The sequence below is a fragment of the Chiloscyllium plagiosum genome, unplaced genomic scaffold, assembly GCF_037043375.1.
Source record: "Chiloscyllium plagiosum isolate Xiang-an unplaced genomic scaffold, Cpla_swu_hap1 HiC_scaffold_24, whole genome shotgun sequence".
In the NCBI taxonomy this organism is placed as follows: Eukaryota; Metazoa; Chordata; class Chondrichthyes; order Orectolobiformes; family Hemiscylliidae; genus Chiloscyllium; species Chiloscyllium plagiosum.
The window spans coordinates 13,315,112-13,337,216 of NW_028270162.1; the positions used below are offsets into that span (position 1 = coordinate 13,315,112).

At 43.6% G+C, this 22,105-nt stretch overlaps 1 protein-coding gene across 2 annotated transcripts in view; it reads right to left on the reverse strand.

The window, feature by feature from the left end:
* wscd2 (WSC domain sialate O sulfotransferase 2) overlaps window positions 1-18,262 on the reverse strand; it is a 561,027-nt gene extending 542,765 nt beyond the window's left edge. For both annotated transcript variants that reach the window (XM_043715459.2, XM_043715457.2), the window contains exon 1: window positions 17,791-18,262. The gene's annotated coding sequence lies outside the window, so the exon portion shown is untranslated. The remainder of the gene's footprint in view (window positions 1-17,790) is intronic.
* Window positions 18,263-22,105: the final 3,843 nt, after the last annotated feature.

Consider the following 22,105-nt stretch of genomic DNA (forward strand, 5'->3'; position numbering starts at 1 on the left):
ATCACCCTCCCCCTCACCTCCTTCCACCTATCGTATTCGCAGCGCCCCTCACCCAAATTACCTCCCCCCCCCCGCCCCGACCTTTTAATTTTCGATTTTCCTGCTCCTCGGATGCTGACTGACCTGCTATGCTTTTCCAGCACCACACTTTTCAACTCTGGTCTGCAGCATCTGCAGTCCTCACTTTCTCCTTCTGATTCGTTCCCCAAGCCTCTCTACCTCTCTCACCTTCTTGTGGTCACTCTTCAATTAACAATCTCATCAAACATGCTTTGTGCTTGCTGTCCTAATCTGTGGTTTAGCATTAAATTGACATAGCAGCTGCAAAACATGGTCAAACTTGTATTATGATAAAACCGCCATATAAATTCAAGTTGTCATTGCACGATTTCATGTCGAATACACTTTAAAATTTGATATTAACTGCATTGATCACATTTCTCTTCGTCTACCCTTTCTATTATTTCTTCAGAGTTCTTGGCTTACGCCAATATATCTTGTAAGTGAAAATGTTTCATAACTTCATCCCATATTATAAATCCAGTCATTCAAAAGTAGCTGAAGCCACAGAAATATAGAAGATAGGAAGGGAGTAGCCATTTGGCCCTTTCAGTCTGCTCCATCATTCAAAATGGTCATGACTGATCATTGACCCTCATTCTCCTCCCCCTCCTCCAATTTCCCTTGATCCCTTTAGCCATAAGAGTTGTACTCTCTCTTGAAAACACATAATGGTTTGGCCTTAAACACTTTCTGTGGTAGTGAATTCCATAGGCTGACCACTCCCTGGGTGAAGAAACACATCTTCATCTCAGTCCAAAAAGATTTACCTGTCATCGTTAAAGTATGACCCTCATTTCTGGACTCCCTCGCTGTCAGGAAGATCCTTCCTGTATCTAACCCGTTTAATCCTGCTGGAATTTCATAGGTATCCTTGAGAGCCCTCCCTCATTCTTCTGAACTCCAATGAATATAATCTAGTGACTCAATCCCTCTCCTCACACATCAGCACAGCATCCCAGGAATCAATTTGGTAAATCTTCAATGCACTCCCTCTTTAGCAAGAACATTCTTTCTCGGATAAGGAGACCAAAACTGCACACAATATTGCAGAGGTGTGGCCTCACCCATGCTTTGCATGGTTGCAGCAAGACATCCTTGTTCCTGTATTCAGTCTGGCTAGCCTAGCTTCACCCCATTTTCTTTCCTGCTTTCCTCTGATACGTCCTTTTTTTAAAAACAATGTTTTAAAAAATTATCAGGACGTTCGCTATTTCTTCCTAGTCTTTTTCTGAAAAGCTATCAGATAACATAGTTCACCTTTGCATAAAAGCCATCCCAAACCTCAGGAGATTCTACAGTCTCCTCAATATACATCCGAACCATACCTGCTCAGAGATATTACTGTACATCTGTGGAGCAAGTGGGACCTGACCCTGGGGCTGCTAAATCAGCAGCAAACACACTACCATTGCACCACAAGAATACTCTCTCTTAAAACGCTCAAAGTAATTTACTTCATTAGAGTCAACCATTCCCTACTGACTACTGCCAGAGTATTTCTTCCTGTCTCTTTGCCATCTGACCTCAGATGATGCTCCTTCTACCCCGAAAGTCCTTAATGCTCTTGATATTTTTGTCCAATTTTGTAACGCTTACACACTCTTAGCCTTTGTACTTTCCCTTCGCATAGCATTCCTCTTATTTTTCTGTTTGCTTTGGAATTTTTGTTTTTTTTTTATTGTCCTGCAAACAATATTTGTTCCTTTATTTTAAGTTTTAGAATTTGTAAAATATTTCATCATGGGATGAGAGTGCACGAGTTAAGTCTGCATTTCTTGTCTTTGAGGGAGTGGTGGTGAGCCACAGGAAGTGGCTGAGACCAAATCACTGAATATGTTCAAGATGGAGTTAGGTACATCCTTGGGACTAAAGGGATCAAGGGGTATGGGGGAGATAGGAGGAACTGAGTTGGATAATCTGCCATGCTCATATTGAATGGTGGAGCAGGTTTGAAGGACCGAATGGCCCACACTTGCTCTGATTTTCTATGGTTTCATGCCTGCAGAACTACTGCAGTTAATGTGATCAAACACATCACTACTGTTCCAGAGTTCTAATCCAGCCACAGAGAAAAACTGGTGATATAGAATGATACGTGACTTACAGAATACCTTAACCTATTCTCCTTCTTTATTCCAAAGTTTTCAAAGCGCACCTTTTTTCTCTATCTGATTTATGGTTCAATTGATCAACTTTTCCTTCTTTTAGAGAAAAACACCAGTCTTTTGTTTAAGCGAGCAATGACTTGCTTTATCTATTCAATGGAACTAAATTACAAAGAGATTTGCAAAGATACCAAAGAATAACTGCAGGCATGTTTCTTGCTTGTTCAATTTCCTTTTGTATTCTGAGATTGAACCTAATTATCTTGTGGTCACTGTAAACTCAATGTTCACTTACTTTTTAAATCCACAACTTAATTAGCCAGAAACAGGTCAAATAACATTTCCTTCTTTGTTTCAGGAACAATAGGAGAATAACAATCTTGAAAGTAGCATGGAAAACCCCACTTTCTCATTGCATTTTATACACTTATATTGCTTTTGACACAATTAAAACCCACAATTATAACCCTTGTTTGTACATAACAGGTAACCTTTTTTTCTGCAAATCACAGGCTTATATTCCTTCTTATATTTGTTTATTTTTAGATTCAATTATGATTGAGGACTGGAATGGAACAACTTATTTCCAGTGCAGTCTGTCGGATGCATTGTAAACTTTTTAGCACAACCTCAGTTGACCTTTCTTCTGCAACTCCAGCTAACATCCTAATATTCTGTTTGCTTTTATAATTGCTGCAGCACAATGCACAAACACTGAGGGAGATAAGCTCAGTATTAATTTGTGGTCACCTTGTGGTAATTCTGTTCTATTCATTATGTTATCACATATATTTTTCACTGTGTGTAATCCAACTACTAAACTGATGCAGTTCTAGGAATTTAACTGCATCATTGATCTCTTCAGTTTAAAATTCTCATCTTCTTGATAAACAGCCTAATCCCCAGCAAACTGCTTCAGTCCTGTAACCCTCCAAGATCTCAATACTCCTCTGATTTTGAGGACAGGTTGTTCTGCTATAACTTGTCAAGATTAGAGTGGTGCTGGAAAAGCACAGCAAGTCAGACAGTATCTGAGGAGCAGGAAGATCAATATTTCGAGCAAAAGCCCTTCATCAGGAAAGGGCTGATTCCTGATGAAAGGCTTTTGCTCAAAACGTCGATTCTCCTGCTCCTCCAGTGCAGCCTGACCTGCTGTGCTTTTCCAGCAGCACTCTAATCTTGACTCTGATCTCCAGGATCTGCAGTACTCACTTTCGCCTGCGAAAACATGTGTTTGGTCAGCGTGAATTGGCTATAACGCGTTTGATGAATAATGGATATTGTTTGGATAAGGCACGCCTTCCACTGAATGGGTATAGCAATTTTCTATTCGTGATCTCCTACAGCGAGACTTTCTATAACAGTTTTCTATAGCATGATTTTCTGTAGCACAAAGTTGCAGAGGAACACAGCTGTCACGTTATAGCAGAACGACCTGTATTCCTAATTTTTGTCACTGCCGCATTGATCAGAATAGCCTTCAGCAGCTCCATCTATAAACCTTGCCTCAAAATCACTGCCTCCCAACCAACATTCCGTCTCCATCTTCCCTGGTGAGTGCAGCTGTTTGCTTCACTGTACGCATTCCATGCAATCGTGCACACGCACAATTCACAGGCAGCAACATTTTCAATCTTTTCTTCTCCCTCCTGAGTGATGCTGTGAGTAACAGATCCAGGTTCGTTGACGAGACAAAGTTTATAGGGTATAGCCAGTGATGGGGCCAACACAGAAAAGGTATTGAAGGACATAGGATCATTGGTTTTAGTGAGCAAGAACCTGGCAGAGTATTGTGACAACGTGCAATGTTATCCATTTTGCCAGGTAAAGTTTAAATACAAAGCGAGGAGGACACTGGAAAGTATTTGTATTTGGAGGGACATGGAAGATCTGTCAACATGAATCACGTAGTTAAATGTAGATACAACAAACAATTGGGAAGGAAAATTGTAATTTATGTTTTGTTGGAAGCTAATTAGAGTATGAGAATAAAGAAGTCTTGATACAATTGTATAGGACAGGAGGGAAATCTCACCTGGAGAACAGTGTGCAGGTTTGGTTTCCTTACCTAAAGAAGGATTTGTCCTGGAGTGAATTCTTTGCAGGACAAATAAAGAGCTAAGGGGTAGTATGGGAAAATGGATTGGAACTATAACTTCTGCCTTGATCTTGCTGAATATCAGAGTGGATTCTAAGGGCCAAACAGTGTCCACCTGCTCACATTCCTTACACCCCTATGTACTTAAAACTGACAAAATCTTACACTGTCTGCTACAATTTCCTTATGTTGTTCAAGGTCAACTTCTGTGTGTTAATACATCTCTGACATATCTTGGAATCTTTTATGATTTAAAAAGGACATTGGAAGTTCTTCTTGCCAAGTGTTATCTGGACATTGAATAGATGGGCTTAACACTCAGATCATTTACTTTAACTAGGAGGAAGAGTTTCCCAGCAACATGGAGCATTGGAGGTTGATGGGTGACCTTAAAGAGGTTTGTAAAATCATGAGGGGCATGGATAGGGTGAATAGACAAGATATTTTTCTTGGGTCTAGATTACAGTGATACTGGAAAAGCACAGCAGGTCAGGCAGCATCCGAGGAGCAGGAGCTCTCATTTATCTCTCCACTCTGCAGGCACCCTACCTCTATTCCTGATGAAGGGCTTTTGCCTGAAACATCGATTTTCCTGCTCCTCGGATGCTGCCTGACCTGCTGTGCTCTTCCAGCACCACTCTAATGTAGACTCTGGCTTCCAGCATCTGCAGTCCTTGTTTTTACCTAAGATATTTTCCCTGGGCTGGGGCAGTCTGGAATTAGAGGGTGTAGGTTAAAGGTGAGAGGGGAAAGATTTAAAAGGGACCTAAGGGGCAACTTTTCTCATGCAAAGGGTGGTGCATGTATTGAATGAGCTGCCAGAGGAAGTGGTGCAGGCCGGTATAGTTACAACTTTTAAAAGGCATCTGGATGGGTATATGAATATGAAGGGTTTAGAGGGATAAGGGCCAAGTGTTGGCAAATGGGACTAGATTAGATTAGGATATCTGGTCGGCATGAATGAGTTGAACTGAACAGTCGGTTTCCATGCTGTACATCTCTGTGACTGGATGTGTGCCGAAATCTGCTCAGCAGCACCTCCTCTTGATATTACACCTTTCCTCAGAACTCTATAATTCATATTTTTGAAAGTAACTTCTGATCGGGTTCTGGGATCTCCCCTCGCTTGCCCCAGGTTTTAGGTTTAATTAGAAATCTCTCGCTAAAGCTTTCTGAAAGGACAGTCAGTAAGTAGAAGGCACAGATCTAAAATAATTGGCCCAAAAGCCAGAGGCGGTGGGGGGCGGGGGTGGGGGCGGGGGTGGGGGGAAGGGAATGACAGGTTGTTTAATTTAAAATTCATTGAGTTGTTTTGAACTGAAACACACTGCCTTAACCAACAATAGTAGTAGATTCAATAGTAATTTTCAAAATGGAATTTGAAATCCACTTGATCAGGAAGGTCTCACAATGAAACAATATTATTAAGCTGGAGGGACTCAAAACAAGATTTATCAAGATGTTGCTGGGAATGGAGGGTTTGAATGGGACAGTGTGGGAGAGTAGGAAGTTGAGAGGTGACTATATAAGATAAGGTGAATGGCAGGTGCTTTCTCTCTAGGGTGGGGTATTTCAAGACTAGGGGCATATTTTTAAGGTGAGAGGAGAAAGGCAGGGGCAACATTTTTACACAGAGAGTGGTTTGTGTTGGAATGAACTTCCAGACGAAGTGGTAGATGGGGGTAGAGTTCAAACATTTAAAAGGCATTTGGATATATACACGAATAGGAAAGGTTTGGAGGGATTGTGGCCAGGAGCAGGCAGGTGGGACTAATTTAGTTTGGGATTATGGTCAGCATGGACTGGTTAAACAGAAGGGTGTGTTTCCGTGCTGTGTGACTCTGAAATGGGAAAAAGCAAGAAAATGGGATTAATGGGATAGCTTTCAAAAAACTTGCCAGACCTCAATGGGTGGAATAAACTTATCCCTGACTGTATGATTTCATGGTCTGAACCTTGGTGCAGCCATGAGGCTAAAATTACTAAGTGTGCATTCTCATCAGGCCTGCAACATTGACAGCTATTTCAGGAGTATGTTGATGTCCAATATAAACTGGGAATATAATACTCACTGTCAGTAACTTCATGTCTCTCCAGAGGGTGTGCTGCTGAAGTATTACCAGGCCAGCAATAATTGCCCAGAGGGCACTTAAGAGTCAACCATGTTGCTTGGGTCTGGAGTCACATGTTGGCCAGACCAGGTAAGGATGGCAGTTTCTTTCCCTTAGGGGTATTAATGAACCAGATGGACTTCCCCCCCAACAATTGGCATATCAGATTCTTAACTCCAAGCTTCTATTGAATTCAACATTCCCCATCCTCTGTGGTTGGATTTGAACCTCATTGCCCAAGCATTAGTTGGGTTTCTGGATTAATAGGGTTAGTGATAATACCACTAGGCCACCACTTCCCCTAATCATAATTGCCCTATTTAAAGCATCATCACATAAGTATAGCCAGACAAGATCTTCTCATCCTAAATCCAGGTTGCTCATCAATGCATCAGAAATCCTTCATCACACTGTAACTCTTCAGTCTATTTTCTTCAGATATCTCCCACCAACCCCATCACCCATCCATTTATTTCTCAGCCCTGACCCACAAGCCTCATTCCTGATGAAACGTCAATTCTCCTGCTCCTCAGATGCTGCCTGACCAGCTGTGCTTTTCCAGCACCACACTCTCGACTCTTCTAAATGGCGACTGACTGAGTCCATTGTTGTCTGCGTCAGAAATGTTGTCTTTTCAAGCTCTGTATTTTCATTACAATTATTTGCAGTATTTGTCATGTAAAGATTTTTCCAACCAAAACTTTCTGTGCAGTGGAGAGGCAAAAAACAGGGAAATAATCACAACAGGGTTATCTGACAGCAATCTAGTTAAATGGCAGACGATAACAGACTTAGTCGTAAACTGAATTAGTGATAAACTTCTGAAGCAGAAATGCAAGGGAATTGATTGAGTTTAAATCCCTTGATGGAGCAATGAGAGAATTTGTAGTATGGGTTAGCTAATTGCTAAAAACTTTTGACTTCCCCTCCTAAGTTTGGTCATTTCTCTCCGAGATGTTATTTTGCAAAGCCTGAGGTGCAATCCAGGCTGTACCCTACCTTTGTATAGAGCCTTTAACAACTATAAGGCAACCGAGTGCACCTCACAGTCAACAAACTACTTTTGGAATGTTGTCACAGTTGCAATGTGGGAAACATGGCAACCAATTTGCACACAGCAAGCTCCAGAAAACAGTAATATGATGACAAGACATTCAACGATGCTGGTTGAGGGAGAAACATTGACCAGGACACAGGAGAACACTCCCCTCTCCACTTCAGAAAGAGTGGCTTGATTCCAGGAGAGAGGATGGATGGAGATTTGGTTCAATATCTAACCAAACACAGGCTGTGCGGCATTCCCTCAGCACTGTGCTGCACGAGGATCTCAGCCAATATTTCATATTTCCTAGGGTAAGGCTTCAGCTCTCCAGCCTCATGTGACCGAGATCTGATGATTCAGCCCTTCCAGTTACTTATGGGAGATAGTCAGCACTCAAACCAGTGCAAATCGATGACTTTGCCACTGGAGGTGGAGGGAGGAGAGGAGATGTGGGTGAGGTGAAGAAAAGGAGAATTAATTACAAGTAACTTGCTTACTGAACCCCAATCCAATACTTTGTGAAATGATTCCAGAACCAGTTTTATAATTACAAGGCATGGAAGAAAGAATAGTGTGTATCACACTCCTCTTTGTGTAATTATTTTGTAAAAGTTAATGCCTGCTTTAAAATGAATGCACATTTGGGGACGGCATGCTGGCTCAGTGGTTAACATAGCTGCCTCACAGCACCAGGTTCAATTCCAGCCTCAGGCGACCGATTGTGTGGAGTTTGCACATTCTCCCCATGTCTGTGTCGGTTTCCTTCCACAGTCCAGACATGTGCAGGTTAGATGGAGTGGCCATGCTAAATTGTCCAGGTATGTGCAGGCTGGGTGAGTTAGCTATGGGAAATGCAGGTTTACAGGGATTGGGGAGGGTTATGGTGGGCTGCTCTTCAAACTTGATGGGCCGAATGGCCAGCTTCCACACTGTAAGGATTAATCTTCTCCATTCAAGTGGGAACAGCAATCAGAAAATCTGCATAAATGTAACTCCAAAACCAAACTCTCAGACATTCCTTACCTTTCCCAATATTTTTACTTAATTTGATCACTGGGAAGATGCTAACACACAGAGGCTGGTGGTTGGTTCAATCCAATTTTATCTCTTGAAAGCACGTTAATGATTATTCATAGACCTGCTCAAAGTCAGCCGATGTGGACAGTTCAATCCATTCCCCAGTGGGGACCCCGAGTAGTCAGCATGACATTCTTGTCAAGTCTGGCATTAATTAGTACAAATTTAGCAATCTCTCTGTCAGAGAGCAAACGGCAACTAGCGAGTGAGAAATGGATGAGTCGCCGGGCTGCGTCACTGGAGCCGGGAGTTCAAGTACATAGAAAAGGAGAAAAGCAGCGACCGAGAAGACATGCATTCTACAGGCGGAGAGAACATGCATTTACGTAGCACCTGCTTCTGGTCCTTAGGGCATCCCAGAGTACTTCACATCTAACTAAAGACTCACTGAAATATAGGCATTGTTAGAATGTAGGAAATCATTTCTGCACAGCAAGATCCCAATCCCAGCACCGGGATAACCACGAGATCATCAGTTATCTAATAATGTTGAGAGAGTGTGTTGAGAAGATTCCTGATGAAGGGCTTTTGCCTGAAAAATCGACTCTCCTGCTCCTCGGATGCTGCCTGATCTGCTGTGCTTTTCCAGCACCACACTCTCAACTCTAATCTCCAGCATCTGCAGTCCTCTCACTTTTGCCTATCTAATAATGTTGGTTGAGGGGGTTAAATATGGACAGCACATCCGGGAAAATGTCCCCCATCCTCTTCAAGGGTGTGCCCCGGGGTATTTTTGAGCTCTGCTGAATGGGCAGACCTTGATTTATTGGCTCGTCTGAAAGACCGCACCCAGACAGTGCTGCACCTCTTCAGTGGGTGCAGCAATGCAGGGGCAAGAGAGGAGTTGTGCACAGCTCTCTGAACAAGGCAGCATGCAGTCACGGTCTTCTGATTAGGGGAGGGAGGTAAAAGGTGCCTTACATTACCAGTGTGGGGATGAAGAGTTTCTGGATTGCATGGTGGAAATCCAACAGAGAAATCTGTTAAACAATTTACAGGTATCAGCTTTGATTCCACTTCAGCCAGTGACTATATTTCCAAATTATTTCATCCATTGTCAAACACCTTGGAATCTACTGGGGTTGTGAAATGTGCTATATAAATGCAAGTCATTTCCTTTTTCCATAAGAGGGTTTAGGGACTTAGCCCCATACTATTCAATCCACTGAATCTGTATAGGTATGTTTAATTAACCTGTCCAGGCATGTTATGACACATCACTGGAGCAGTTAGAAACTGAATCTGGTACTCCTGGCTCAGAGGTGAGGACATTATCAGAATAGCCATTCTGAATTTGCATATGTTTCATTCCTTTTTCCTGCTCTCCCTTTTTTCTTATATCTGGCTTTCCCTTAAATCCAATTCACTTTTAATTCAAATACACTCATTGGCAGCAAATGCTAAGTTCCTAATACGCTCCCGACATTGTAAAACAAAAATTTGTCTGAAATCATAGACATGTACATTTTTAAAGTGGGGATAATTTGCAACCAGTGCCTACTCACACAGAGAGACCTACATACTGACAAACGTCAATATACATTTCTCAGGTCCAAATTACTTTATGTTAACACTGCAATATTGTTCCAAGCCATTTCCACATGTATTTCACAGCCTTTTGAACACATTTCCAAATATTCCAGCATTTGTACTGACAGTCAATCCAGTGACTTCCGGGATGGCAGGACTGAAGAACAAGATCGGTTAGGACTATACTCGCTGACGTTTACAAGAATGAAGGGGGACCTCATTGAAGCTTATACAATTCTAACAGGAATGGACAAGGTAAATACAGGAAGGATGTTCTCAATGAGCAGGGAGTCCAGTACAGGGTCACAGTCTAAGGATGCAGGGGTAAGCCATTGAGGACTAAAATAAGTAGAAATTTCTTCACCCAGAGAATGAGGAGCCTGTGAAATTCTCTGCCACAGAAAGCAGATGAGGCCAAAATATTGAATGCCTTTGAGAAAGAGTCAGATGTAGTTCTTGGGGCTAAATGGTTCAAAGGTTACGGGAAGAAAGTGGGAATAGGAGACTGAGTTGGATGATCAGTCATCATCATACTGAATGGCACAGCAGGCTGAAGGGTTGAATGGCCTCCTTCTGCTCCTATGTCCTGTTATAGCACTTTTACCATTATAAAAGCATTCCATTGCACTCTGTAACATGGTCCACTGACAAAATGTGAGCACCAAGCCATACAAGTCGCTAGAGAGGTAGGGCTCAATTAAAAATTACACAATACCAGGTTATAGTCCAACAGGTTTATTTGGAAGCACTAGCTTTTGGAGCAGTGTTCCTTCATCTTCAGAGCAGGGTGAGGGTGGGGGATGCTGGGTCTGCCTCAGAGAGGTCAGCAGAATGGCAGCCTTTGCTGATATTGCACTCAGAATCACAGCACCAATATGGTCCAGAGGGAGGCCATTCAGCCCACCGTGGCCGCACCAGCTCAGTAAATGAGTGTTATCGCCTCCTGCTTTCTCCCCAGATCCTTGCACACTATTCTTCTCCGAACAATCTTGCAATGCCCTCTTGAATGCCTCAGTTGATCCTGTTTCCACCACACTCGGCCACAACACATCAGGCGTTATTGAAATATTTGGGAGCCCATGATGGGGGGGTGTGGGTGGGGAAGAGCCAGGTTCTGTAAAGGCGTGGAGGTGAGGAGAGGAAATGGGGGAACCTCTGATGGGTGCAGAGATATATTTAGGGAGGGACCCACCTTCCTACTAATCAGCACAAATGGACAAATATGCCAGACTGAGGTAGGCCTTTCCTACCTTTGGTTAAATGCCGGGGGTGGTCTGATTGCCCACATAAAAGTCTGAATTGTCCCAATGGCACCTGGGCTGTTCAATACCACCTTCACCCCAGTTAAACTGGATACACTATGCCCACAAACCACACCACCCTCTCCCCGCCCCATCAGGCCATCAAATCCGCCCCCAGCAACACATTCAGTCTAGCCCATAGATATTAGAAACATCCTAAAGGAGTAAGGAGGTGTGGCGAGGAAATAGCAGAGCTTCAGGCCTTGGTAGCTATATGCCAATAGCAGTATGAAGGAAGTCAAATATGCATGATAGAAGATTGCAAGCCAATTCCCAAAGAATAAAACACAGAATGATGGAGAGGTTATGGTGTAGTGGCAATGTTAGAATCCTGAACCCCAGGCCCATGTTCTGTGGGATGTAGGTAGACAGTGAAATTGGAATTCAATAAAAGCTGGAATAAAGAGCTGCCAATTGTTGTAAAAACCCATCTTGTTCACCTGTGCCCTATAGGGAAGGAAATCCTCTGGCTGATACGTGACTCCAGACCAATAGCAATGTCATTGTCTCTTAACTACAGTCTGGGCTGGGCAATAATTGCTAACTAGCTAGTAACACCCACGTAAATGAAATTTTATTAAACACATTCTCAGAAAATATTTGTTCTTCAGGTCAGTATTCTGCTGCAGACTGCTGTATAATAATCTTTTGGAAATTATTTGCAAGTGAACAATAATTTCTCCATGTTTTGTTGGCCCACAGTAGTCAGTTTTCTTGAAGGCAGTGTAGTGCACTGTTCGAATAGGACTGTAATCTTTCCCTTGACCTTCAGTCCAGGCAGTGAACACCGGTGGCTGTATGATCACTGGAACTGTGAGGTATCATGACTAGCCTGGACGTCTTCTTACTTGCCATTCACAAAGACATGTATTTTTCATCTGGGGTTAAGGTACAGCAATCAGGAAAGAGAACTGTGACTGATGCTCCTTCTGCAGGGACCAAGGGAGGCCATCAGAAATGATAATGGCTCTGCATTGACTGCAGTGATATGAGAGGGAATTGGGTTTGGATGCAACTTATGAACCTGCATGGTCCAGAGCAGTTTCATGTGCTGCATTTTCTGACTGAATACTGGGTATGTCCCATCGTATTTGTAATATGAAGATCTAAATCCAGTTCCTCGTTTTTGTTTTAAGTTGGGAAATGAAATTGGAAAGTATCCCTTGAAAGTCTGCATTGCTACACTTTTTCACAACCAGAGGATAAGAAAACTAAAACCATAGAGCTCATAACTTTGTCTCCCAGTGGGATAAGGCAGTAAAAATCTGAAAAGCTAATGGGTTCTCTTCCAAAAAAAAACCACAACTTCACAAAACCCAATGGGAGCTGTGAAAAAAGCGCATTCTGGACGGGGCGATTATCCTGATCTCAATGTGCTGTCTTATGCTGCAGAAGTGCACATTGTATTCTTGATAGCATTGTCAATTTGCACACCCGAGTACATTCAACTAAATGTCAAGTAACTGTCTCCATTCTATTTAACAAATCAATGTCATTAAGTATCTTTGTTGGCTGCATATCACGACTCAGATGGATTCTTGAGGAGAACCTCAGTTACAAAGCATCAAAGCACCCTGATTTTTGAGTTGATTGCTGCATTGTTGTAGGAGACACCGTCAAATTTGATGCTAGCTTCTACATGTAGAACAGTGATAGCTCAATAGCACTGCCATTTACTGCTTTGCACAAGACCTACCAAAGCGTGGGAGGAGGGCGGGTGTTCAGGGTGGGGTTGCGTGCTGAAATATTAGGGGTCACAAGCAATAGTAGAGCTCTATCTGAGAAGCTACCACACTGTAAGCCGCCCCGTGACACTCCCCCACCTTCAAAGCAGACTCCCCAGCTCCTCAGTTCACACAGCACCCACTGATGGATCACATCATACCTCGAGCCTCAAACTGGAATCACAGTGGGGAAAACATTTGAAGAAAGTTCAGGGTCAGCCATCCATCGGGGGAAAATCCCGAAAGAAAAATCATCAGAAAAGTGTGTTCATTTGTATCAATCACCTATTTTATTGTAGACTGGAGAAAAGGCTCCAATGAATTTTTGTTCATTGACCAGGTGTGGGCAACACTGGTATTTATTGCCCATTCCTGGTTGCCCTTGAGAAATGGTGATCATCTGCTTTCTTCAACAGCTGCAGTCCAAGTTCTGTAGGTAGACCCACAATACTGTTCAGAAGGGACTTTGACCTAGCAACACTGAAGGAATGGTGATTTGTTTCCAAATCAGAATGATGAGTGGCTTGGAGGGGAACTTGCATGCAGTGATGTTCATTATAGTTCCTGGGTCCTCAGGGTGAGCATCCCACTCCCAATAGCTGGTGGATCTTCAGACCCTGACATGCCTCTGAAGGCAGTGGAGACAGCGGGATCTGCAGAAGGGGGAAACAGCTGGACAGCAGGGGAAAATGGAGTGGCCTCACCCAGTCACATGGGTGCTAGCAGGGGGCAGCGGCAGCGGTGGCAGGAGTGGGCCATGGGAGGGCATTTAATTCCATCCCAGGTATCAGACATAGCTGGTCACACCTCATAGTTAAAAATCACACAACACCAGGTAGTTTTTAACTTGGTTCACTCCAGTCCAACACCGGCCCTCCACATCATGAGCACCTCATGTAGTGAAACATCCTGGTGTACACCTGACTAGAGCTGGTAATCCTGAATGCTGTTCCTGCTGCCAGTAGCCAGTGAAAGCAGAGCTCATTGCATTCAGACATGTACAACACTCTGCTGGCCTGGCCTTGAGCTGTCAGTGAGAATTTGTAACGTTATACATAATGAAAAAAAAAGGAGAGATGATGATGAGGCACTGGCCTCTTTTCTAACATTAGAAACTTTAAGGCTAACGAGCAATCCAATGAAACCTTTCTCCCCAGCTCCTGTTTTCCAAGCTAGAAAAACTGAAACCAGTCAACATCAGAATCCACCCACTTCACACTCCCTGCCCCACAGCCCACATTGCAGTGATATAACCGGTGAAAGTTTATCACAATGTAGGATCAATTTTATGTCCGAGGTTTTTTTTTCATTCTTTTTAAATCCTGTCAAACTGAAAATAAAGTCAAAAACTTCAATTTACATAGCACCCTTCACAAACACCAGATTTCTCAAGCACTTTATGGCCAATGTAGTGCTTTTGAAAGTGTTGTCCCTGTGAGAAATAGGAGATACAGTAGGGGTACAGTGTGTGTCTTTATTATTCTTTCATGCAATGTGGCTGTCACTGGTTGGGCCAACAATTACTGTCCTTCTTCGTAGCCCTCACTCTTGAGCCACTGCCGTCCATGTGGAACTGGGACATCCACACCTTTAGGAATGCCATTCCAGAAATTTGATCCAGGCTATTGGCTTTCTTACTGCTCCAGTTAATCTAGAGGCCTGGATTAATTATCCAAAGATTGCAAGTTCTAATCCTCCTCTGGCAGTTTGAGGAGTTGAATTGAAGGAAAGCTAGTTGCCATGAAAGGAACCCAAGATAAACAGATTGCTGCTGGCCCACCTGCTCTACTCATGTCTGTTTGCAAAGGGGGTAATGCGCTTTCTTTAAGGTTTGTGCCTAAATTAACTCCTGTCCCATTTTACTGGAAATTAACTGCACATTTAGTGGCCTCATGAAATATTTATACAAGACAACTAGGCACGGGCAATAAACACCAGACAGTCTTTACCAGGTATTGAAGGTATAGTATTGACATTGTTACGATACACAGGTGAAGGTAATTTTTTCATGAAGTACGTAGCACCCTTGTAAGGAGCCCTGGTGGTGCAGTGGTAGTGTCCCTACCCCTGGACTCAGAGCCCCAGGTTCAAGTCACTCCTGCTCTAGAGTTGTATAATAACAAATCTGAACAGGTTGATTAAAAGAAGAGTTGGAGCACTTCTAAATAAGGACTGCTAGGATGCTGTGTTAGTCAGTAAGAGGTATTTCATAAATCAGCCAATTATCAAGAAAAGCATTTGGCACTAGCATCATACTTCACGGTTTGGGTTAGGATCTGTTTCTCAGCAGGGACACCCAATCAGAGTGCATTAGGTTTACAATTATCCAGAACGCATCTCAAAATGAGTGTGACTCAGATGAAGAAGCTGGAGAGAAGTGGCTTGATGTGATCCGGAATGGTTCCAAAGGCTGGGGGAAGGAGATGAAAGAGGGGATTGAAAACATTATTGAGAGCAATTGTACTGCTCTGGAGCGAAGGGAAGGCGGCGTTAGATAAACTGGGTGGATCTTAAAGGGCTAGCATTAGCGGATGGGCTGGATGGCCTCGTTCTGAGCTGTAAAATGCTACACTCAAGACTGGCTGATCCTTAAAAGCATTTTAAAGTTCTTCACAAACGGAAAATGACTTTGGAATGCCCTGACTAAAGTAGGCAATGATAACAGTCGGTCTTGTTTGGAGGATGGAATGGGGGGGGGGGGGGTGCACTCTAGGTATTCTACAAAAGAGCTCTCAACTGAATGCATTCGTGGGAAATCACATCGCTGGATGAAAGACTCCCTGCCCCTTTAAATGCGAGGATATTCCGGTACTCCACCAATAGACTGGCTGCCTCTCGGTTTACCTGTTTTACAGGGATTTACCGAGTCAATGTCCCAGCCAGATGTTAGCTTTAAAGCTTTCGCTTCCAATTTTCATTAACCATGTAATAACGCGTCCTCCTGGCTATAACTTCTATCACGGGTGTGCAGTAAAAATAGGAAGTGGTGAATCGCCAGTTTCCGAGGGACCATACTGAGAGAGAGAGAGAGAAAGGACACGCAAGCCCTGAGTAAACAGCAAACTACCGCTTCGTCCCTGGGAGAGGGGGCTTTTCATTTCCGTCACTCCCAAAGCCTCATCTACCAGCACAGAGGTGTTCCCTTTCCCTCTCACACGCATACAACAGAGAAAGATATCTTCAGAACATACAATTGACCCAAGGCAAGTCTGTACCCGTGTCACTGTGTGTCGTTATCCGCCAATCTGCGAGAATAAATGCCTGTGTGATTGCATTTGTGTAAATGTGTATCTCTGTGCAATTAGGTACATGTAACTGTATGCACATGTAATTGTGCGTACCTTATGTGTGTAATTCAGACTATGTCACTCTGGGATGTGGGTGTAATTGGATGATTGTAGGTGTGTAAATGTGTTTGTGTGTAATTATGTATATATAACTGTGTCCATGTGGAAGTAATTGTATACAGTGTATCATTTCTATGCATGTGTCATTTGTGTGTGTCATTCTGTGTGTGCAATTGTGTACATTTATGTGTGACATGCTGGGTGTGCAGTTGTGTATATGCGTCTTATTCTGTGTGTGCAATTGTGTACATGTATGTGTGTCATTCTGTGCTTGCAGTTGTGTATATGCGTGTGCCATTCTCTGCAAATGCACCTGTGTGTCTCTCTGTGTATATGGATCTGTGTGTATGTTGCTCCCGATGCATGTATCTGCATCAGAGAGATAGAGGATTGGAGATTTCACTTTTGTGTTTCAAGTTTCTGGTTAAAGCCTGAACATTTCTCTCCCCCCTCGCGGAGTAACAGTTCATCAGACACGGTGCAACTCTACTCGGGTTGTTTTTGTTTTCATTCCAAGGATTGTTTAACGTCTGAAATCTATACAAGCTTCTTTCTATTTAAATTAGTGCGGTCATTAAGGAGCTACACTTGGTCCACAGTGCGAGAAATCGCCCCTAATGTACTGATCCCTCATACACTCGCTGTCACCCCCTCCCCCTCCCTCACTCTGTCCCTCCTCAGCACAAACCCCCTCTCCTCCTGCTTTCTCTCTTTCCAGTCTCCTTAATTCTAGCCTAGCTTGGTCGCGCCCCAGCCTTTACCCATTTCCGACACACACACCCAACACATAATTAGCCCTTTCCATATTTCCCTCAACGATGACCCCGTCTTCTCCCCTAACCTCACAAACCTCCCCCACCCCCACAAAAAAAAGGCTGAGCATTGACAGATGATTTTAGGAATCCCGGGCTTCCTGATGCCACAACAGGACAGATAATTTTAAAAAAAGGGGGCGTTGAAATAATCTAAGAATAACCCCCACCTCTTCTCAGTAGACCAAGTTTACAAGGGGCGAGGGAGGGGGGATTCAAAGTTACAAATAACGCGGAGTTGGGGACATTACAGAGTTAATTTCAACACCTCCCCACCCCCTTTGTACCCCCTCCCCGTGTGTATAAAAATCTAGACTGGAATTCTCTGCCCAGATTTTATAGATATACACATAGAGAGAGAGAGAGAGAGACGGGAAATTAAACAGGAAAGACAGGGAATGTGGCTTTCGACTGGGTAAAATGTCAACTAGATTTTTTTAATATATAAAAAAACCCACATCCATCCCCCTATCACGGATGAAGTTGTTCATCATTTGCCAACTGCTCCTCAGTATCACACGCTGACCTGCCCAATCCTTGCGTTGCACAAGCGCCGAGTTATTCAACGAAAGTCTCTTACCTGCTGGAGAAAACGCAGAAAGCTCCCAGAAATTCCCGCAGCCAGTCCCGGAGTTCCAACCACACACACAAAATAAAAAAGAGATATATATAGAGAGAGAGAGAGAGGAAAGCAGCTCCCCCGGAGGATTTGTCAAAAATACAATAGGTGGAAGGAAATCTTTCTCTCCAGTCTCAGTCCGTGTCTGCCCACTGTGTGTGTGTGAGAGAGAGAGACAGAGAGAAATCCGCGCTGGGCAACTCCACACGGTCTGCTCAGTCTCACTAACTCCGACAAGACCGTCTCTCAGCAGAGGCTCTGCTTCTAAACAAACAGGAGGCTGCTTTCGCTGGAGACTGCAGCGCTGCTTTCAGGAGTTCGATGCCTGCCCTCCCGCGGGATGCCAAGTCGAGCTCGTCGTCCGCTCCGTCCTCTTCAGAGATTCTCCTGTTGGCGGTCTCCTCTGCTCCCCTCACCGTTTCAGTCTCCCTCTCTCTCTCTAGAACCTGCGCCTTTCACCACGATTACCACCAGCGCTCTCAGGCAGCACGCAGGCGTGCAGCTCAGTCTGAAAACAAGCAGCTTGACTTTTATTCCCCAAACCTGCCCTCCCTCATCATCCTCGCCGCCCTCATAACAAAATCATTCAATTGCATCTGCATCTCAATTTTTCCAATAATCCCTTCATTTGTCCCATTTAAGATTTGGACTTTTTAAAATTATTATTCATTTACAGGACAAGTGCGTCTCTAGCATTTATTACCCACTCAGAATCAACAACATGTGTAGGGAGTCACAAGTAGACCAGGTAAGGATTGTAGTTTCCCAACCGGGGCAACGGATGGAGTGCTTCCAACAATTCATAGTTTCATTAATGGTAGATTTCTGTTGCAGTCAAATTCTATCGTCTGCCACATTGGGATTGGAACCTGGGTCCTCAGGACCTTACCGCAGTCATTGGTCTAGTGATAATACCACTAGACCATCACCTCCACTAATTGCTTCAGATCTAACCCCTGGGATGTACTTTCTCTGCTCAAGGGTATCCCAATAAAGGGGGAAGGGCATAAAGTTAGATTTGTTTGTTCCGAGAGGTGAGAAGGAGAATCATTTTCTCGCAGGAAAGGTATCGTGAATGGATGGGATAAACTGGAGACCTTTAAGAGTACTGAGACTTGCAGAATCAGTCGGGCTAGCACTGGCTCAATGGAGTGAATGGCCTAAATAAAAACCAAAATACTGCGGACATTCGAAATCAGAAACAAAAAGACATTTCTGGAGAAGCTCAGCAGGTCTGGCAGCATGTATGGAGAGAAATCAGTTCTGAGGAAGGGTCACTGGACCCGAAATATCAACTCTGATTTCTCTCCACAGATGCTGCCAGACCTGCTGAGCTTTTCCAGCAATCTCTGTTTTTGTTTGCGGGCAGAATGGCCTCCTATGCTCTAACCATTGCAGTGCAAATTTGAGATTCTATCCACCAATAAACTGCGAGGCAGCAAGGGCAAAAGGTCATAGAATCAGAGAACTACAGCACAGAAAAAGACCCTTCAGCCGGTGTCTGGGACACAACCAGTAATTAAATATTCTAACCCCATCTTTCAGCTCTTGGCTAAGGCCTGGGATTTATTGACTTTTTATGAGGTGTCAGTGTTAAGGGTGACTAACTTAAGGTGGATTGGTAGAGCTAAGTGAAAGGTCAGCACAAAACAAAATGTGGTGAAGTCAGCTCAAGAAGCTGAACAGCTCATTCCTGTTTCTAGATCCATATTTATAAACGCACAGAAATGATGTATGTGCACAGGAATATACTGCCTTAAAGAATTTTGGAGGACAGTCAAGAATAACATTCAAAATGTTATGGCCACGTTTTTGAAGGAGCAGTATTGGGAGGGCTATGGAAGAGGAGGGGGGGGGAATTGGTAGAGAAGCTGAACATTGCACTATCATTGCCTGGTTTTGTGATTTCATTTTGTAAATGGGATCGAGTGGGATTTCTTTGCAACCTCAAACCACAAGAATCTCAAGGAATCGCACATCTTTCTGAAGTGCACATCAGGATCGTGACTATCTTCAAACCTATCTCCACCTAGATGACACACGTGACAGCTAATTTCATTACTTTCATCCCAGGACTGCCATGGCCATTGGTGGCGGTGCCCATTGCTGCTCTGATTCAGTTCAAGTGACTTGGCAAATAACAAAGTCTCCAATTTAGGATCTTCCTGCTATCGCTGGCTCAGGTCAGCAGGTCATAGGCTAGGAACTTTGTGGTGAGTAACTCACCTCCTGACTCCCCAGAGCTTGACAAGGCACAAGTCAGAGGAATATGATAAAATACATTTACCTAGATGGGTGCAGCTCCAACAACACTCAATAAACCCAACACCATCCAAGACAAAGAAGCTGACTGGCACCTTCAACTTCAAAATTTACTCCTTCCACCACTAATGTATACCATCAACAAGATGAACAGCATTAACTCTCCAAGGGTTTTCAAGAGTTCTTTCCAAATCTTTGGCCTCTCTATTACCTTGGAGGGCAAGGGCAACAGTTACATGGGAACATCTGCACTTGCAAGTTCCCTCCAAGCCACATACCATCCTGACTTGGAAATATATCACAATTTCTTCCCTTTCCCAACAGCACCATGCCTGCATGGCTGCGATAAGGATATCTTCTGGGTAAGTTTGCTCACTGAGCTGGAAGGTTCGTTTTCAGACGTTTCATCACCATACTAGGTAACATCAGTGAGCCTCCAGTGAATTACTAATGTTATGACCCACTTTCTATTTATGTATTTAGGTTTCCTTGGTTTGGTGATGTAATTTCCTGTGGTGACATCACTTCACGTAATGGTGTCATTTCCAGTTATTTTTCTCAGAAGGTGGTAAATGGATGTCTTTCAGACTAACATAGTTTGGGATTATGGCTTGCATGGGCTGGTTGGACCGAAGGGTCTGTTTTCGTGCTGAATTACTCTATGACTCTATAAGTTAACTTAGTCCTACCTTTTGGAAGGCAATTAAGGATAGACAATATTGCTGATCTTGCCAATGATGCTCACATTCCAAACGTTGATTTTTTTTTTAAAGTTCTACACTGGAAAGGGTATTTATCAACCAGGGAGCTATAGGAGTGTGGTAGATTTCCTTTCATTTCTTTTGTGCATCTTACGTTGAAGGTAAGTCCGTCCCGCAGATTAACTGAATTCTGACAGCCTCCCCTTTCTCGGAGAATGATTCAGTGGCAAGGATACTTTCCACCATCTGCTTGACTGAGATCTGCTGCAAATGCAGGAAGGACTGCCCAAAAAGGCCAGTGAGTTTGGGGTTCGAGTTGAGATGAACAACAATCAACCTCAGCCACACAGTCTGAAGTTCGGAGTGAGTTTTGGCTGGCTGAGGGCCAAGAGCTTGATAGTCTGGAATAGCTTTGCTTGAATCTCTTTTCTCATGCTCTAACTTGGTTGAGATTCTGCATTGTAGATTTTTACTCCCAGGCAGGAAGATGGTCTAATGAGCAGACAGCTCATTGGGACTGGGAGAGAGTAGACACTGCTGGGACGTTAGCACCAATCATTTGCTCAGCTGTTAAAATGGGATATTCTTTATTTGGAAGAAGAGTTCTTGATGTGCATATCCAGCTTGGGCAGTGGAAATGGCAGACATGGAGATTCACCAGGGGTATCCTTAATATATTAACCCTAACCCTAACAGTTGAGGAGAAATTACTTCTCCCAAAGGGTTGTGAATCTGTGGAATTCACTACCGCAAAGTGCAGTGGACTCTGGGACAGTGAGGAAATTTAAGGAGGGGTTAGACAGATTCTTAACTGGTAATGGGTTGAAGGGATACAGCGAGAAGGCAGGAAAATGCCCGAAATGTCGATTCTCTTGCCCCTCGGATGCTGCCTGACCTGCTGTGCTTTTCCAGCACCACACTCTCAACTCTGATCTCCAGCATCTGCCGTCCTCACTTTCTCCTCTGTGAGGAGCATATCAGCCATGGTCAAATGGTGGAGCAGGCTCGAAGGGCCGAATGGCCTAATTCTGCTCCTATATCTTATGAAAATATGAATTTATAAGAGCATTTTCACACCCTGGGCCTACAGAGTGCATTCTTTAAACCTACCACACTGGTCCATTTCCATCCCTGGATGCAGAATTTTAAACAAAAAAATCAGAAATTGCTGGCAGAATTCAGCAGGTCTGGCAGCATCTGTGGAGAGAAAGCAGAGTTAACTTCAGGTCCAGTGACTCCCCCAGATATCACCAGACCTGCTGAGCTTTTCCAGCAATTTCTGATTTCCAGCATCTGCACTTCTTTGCATTTGA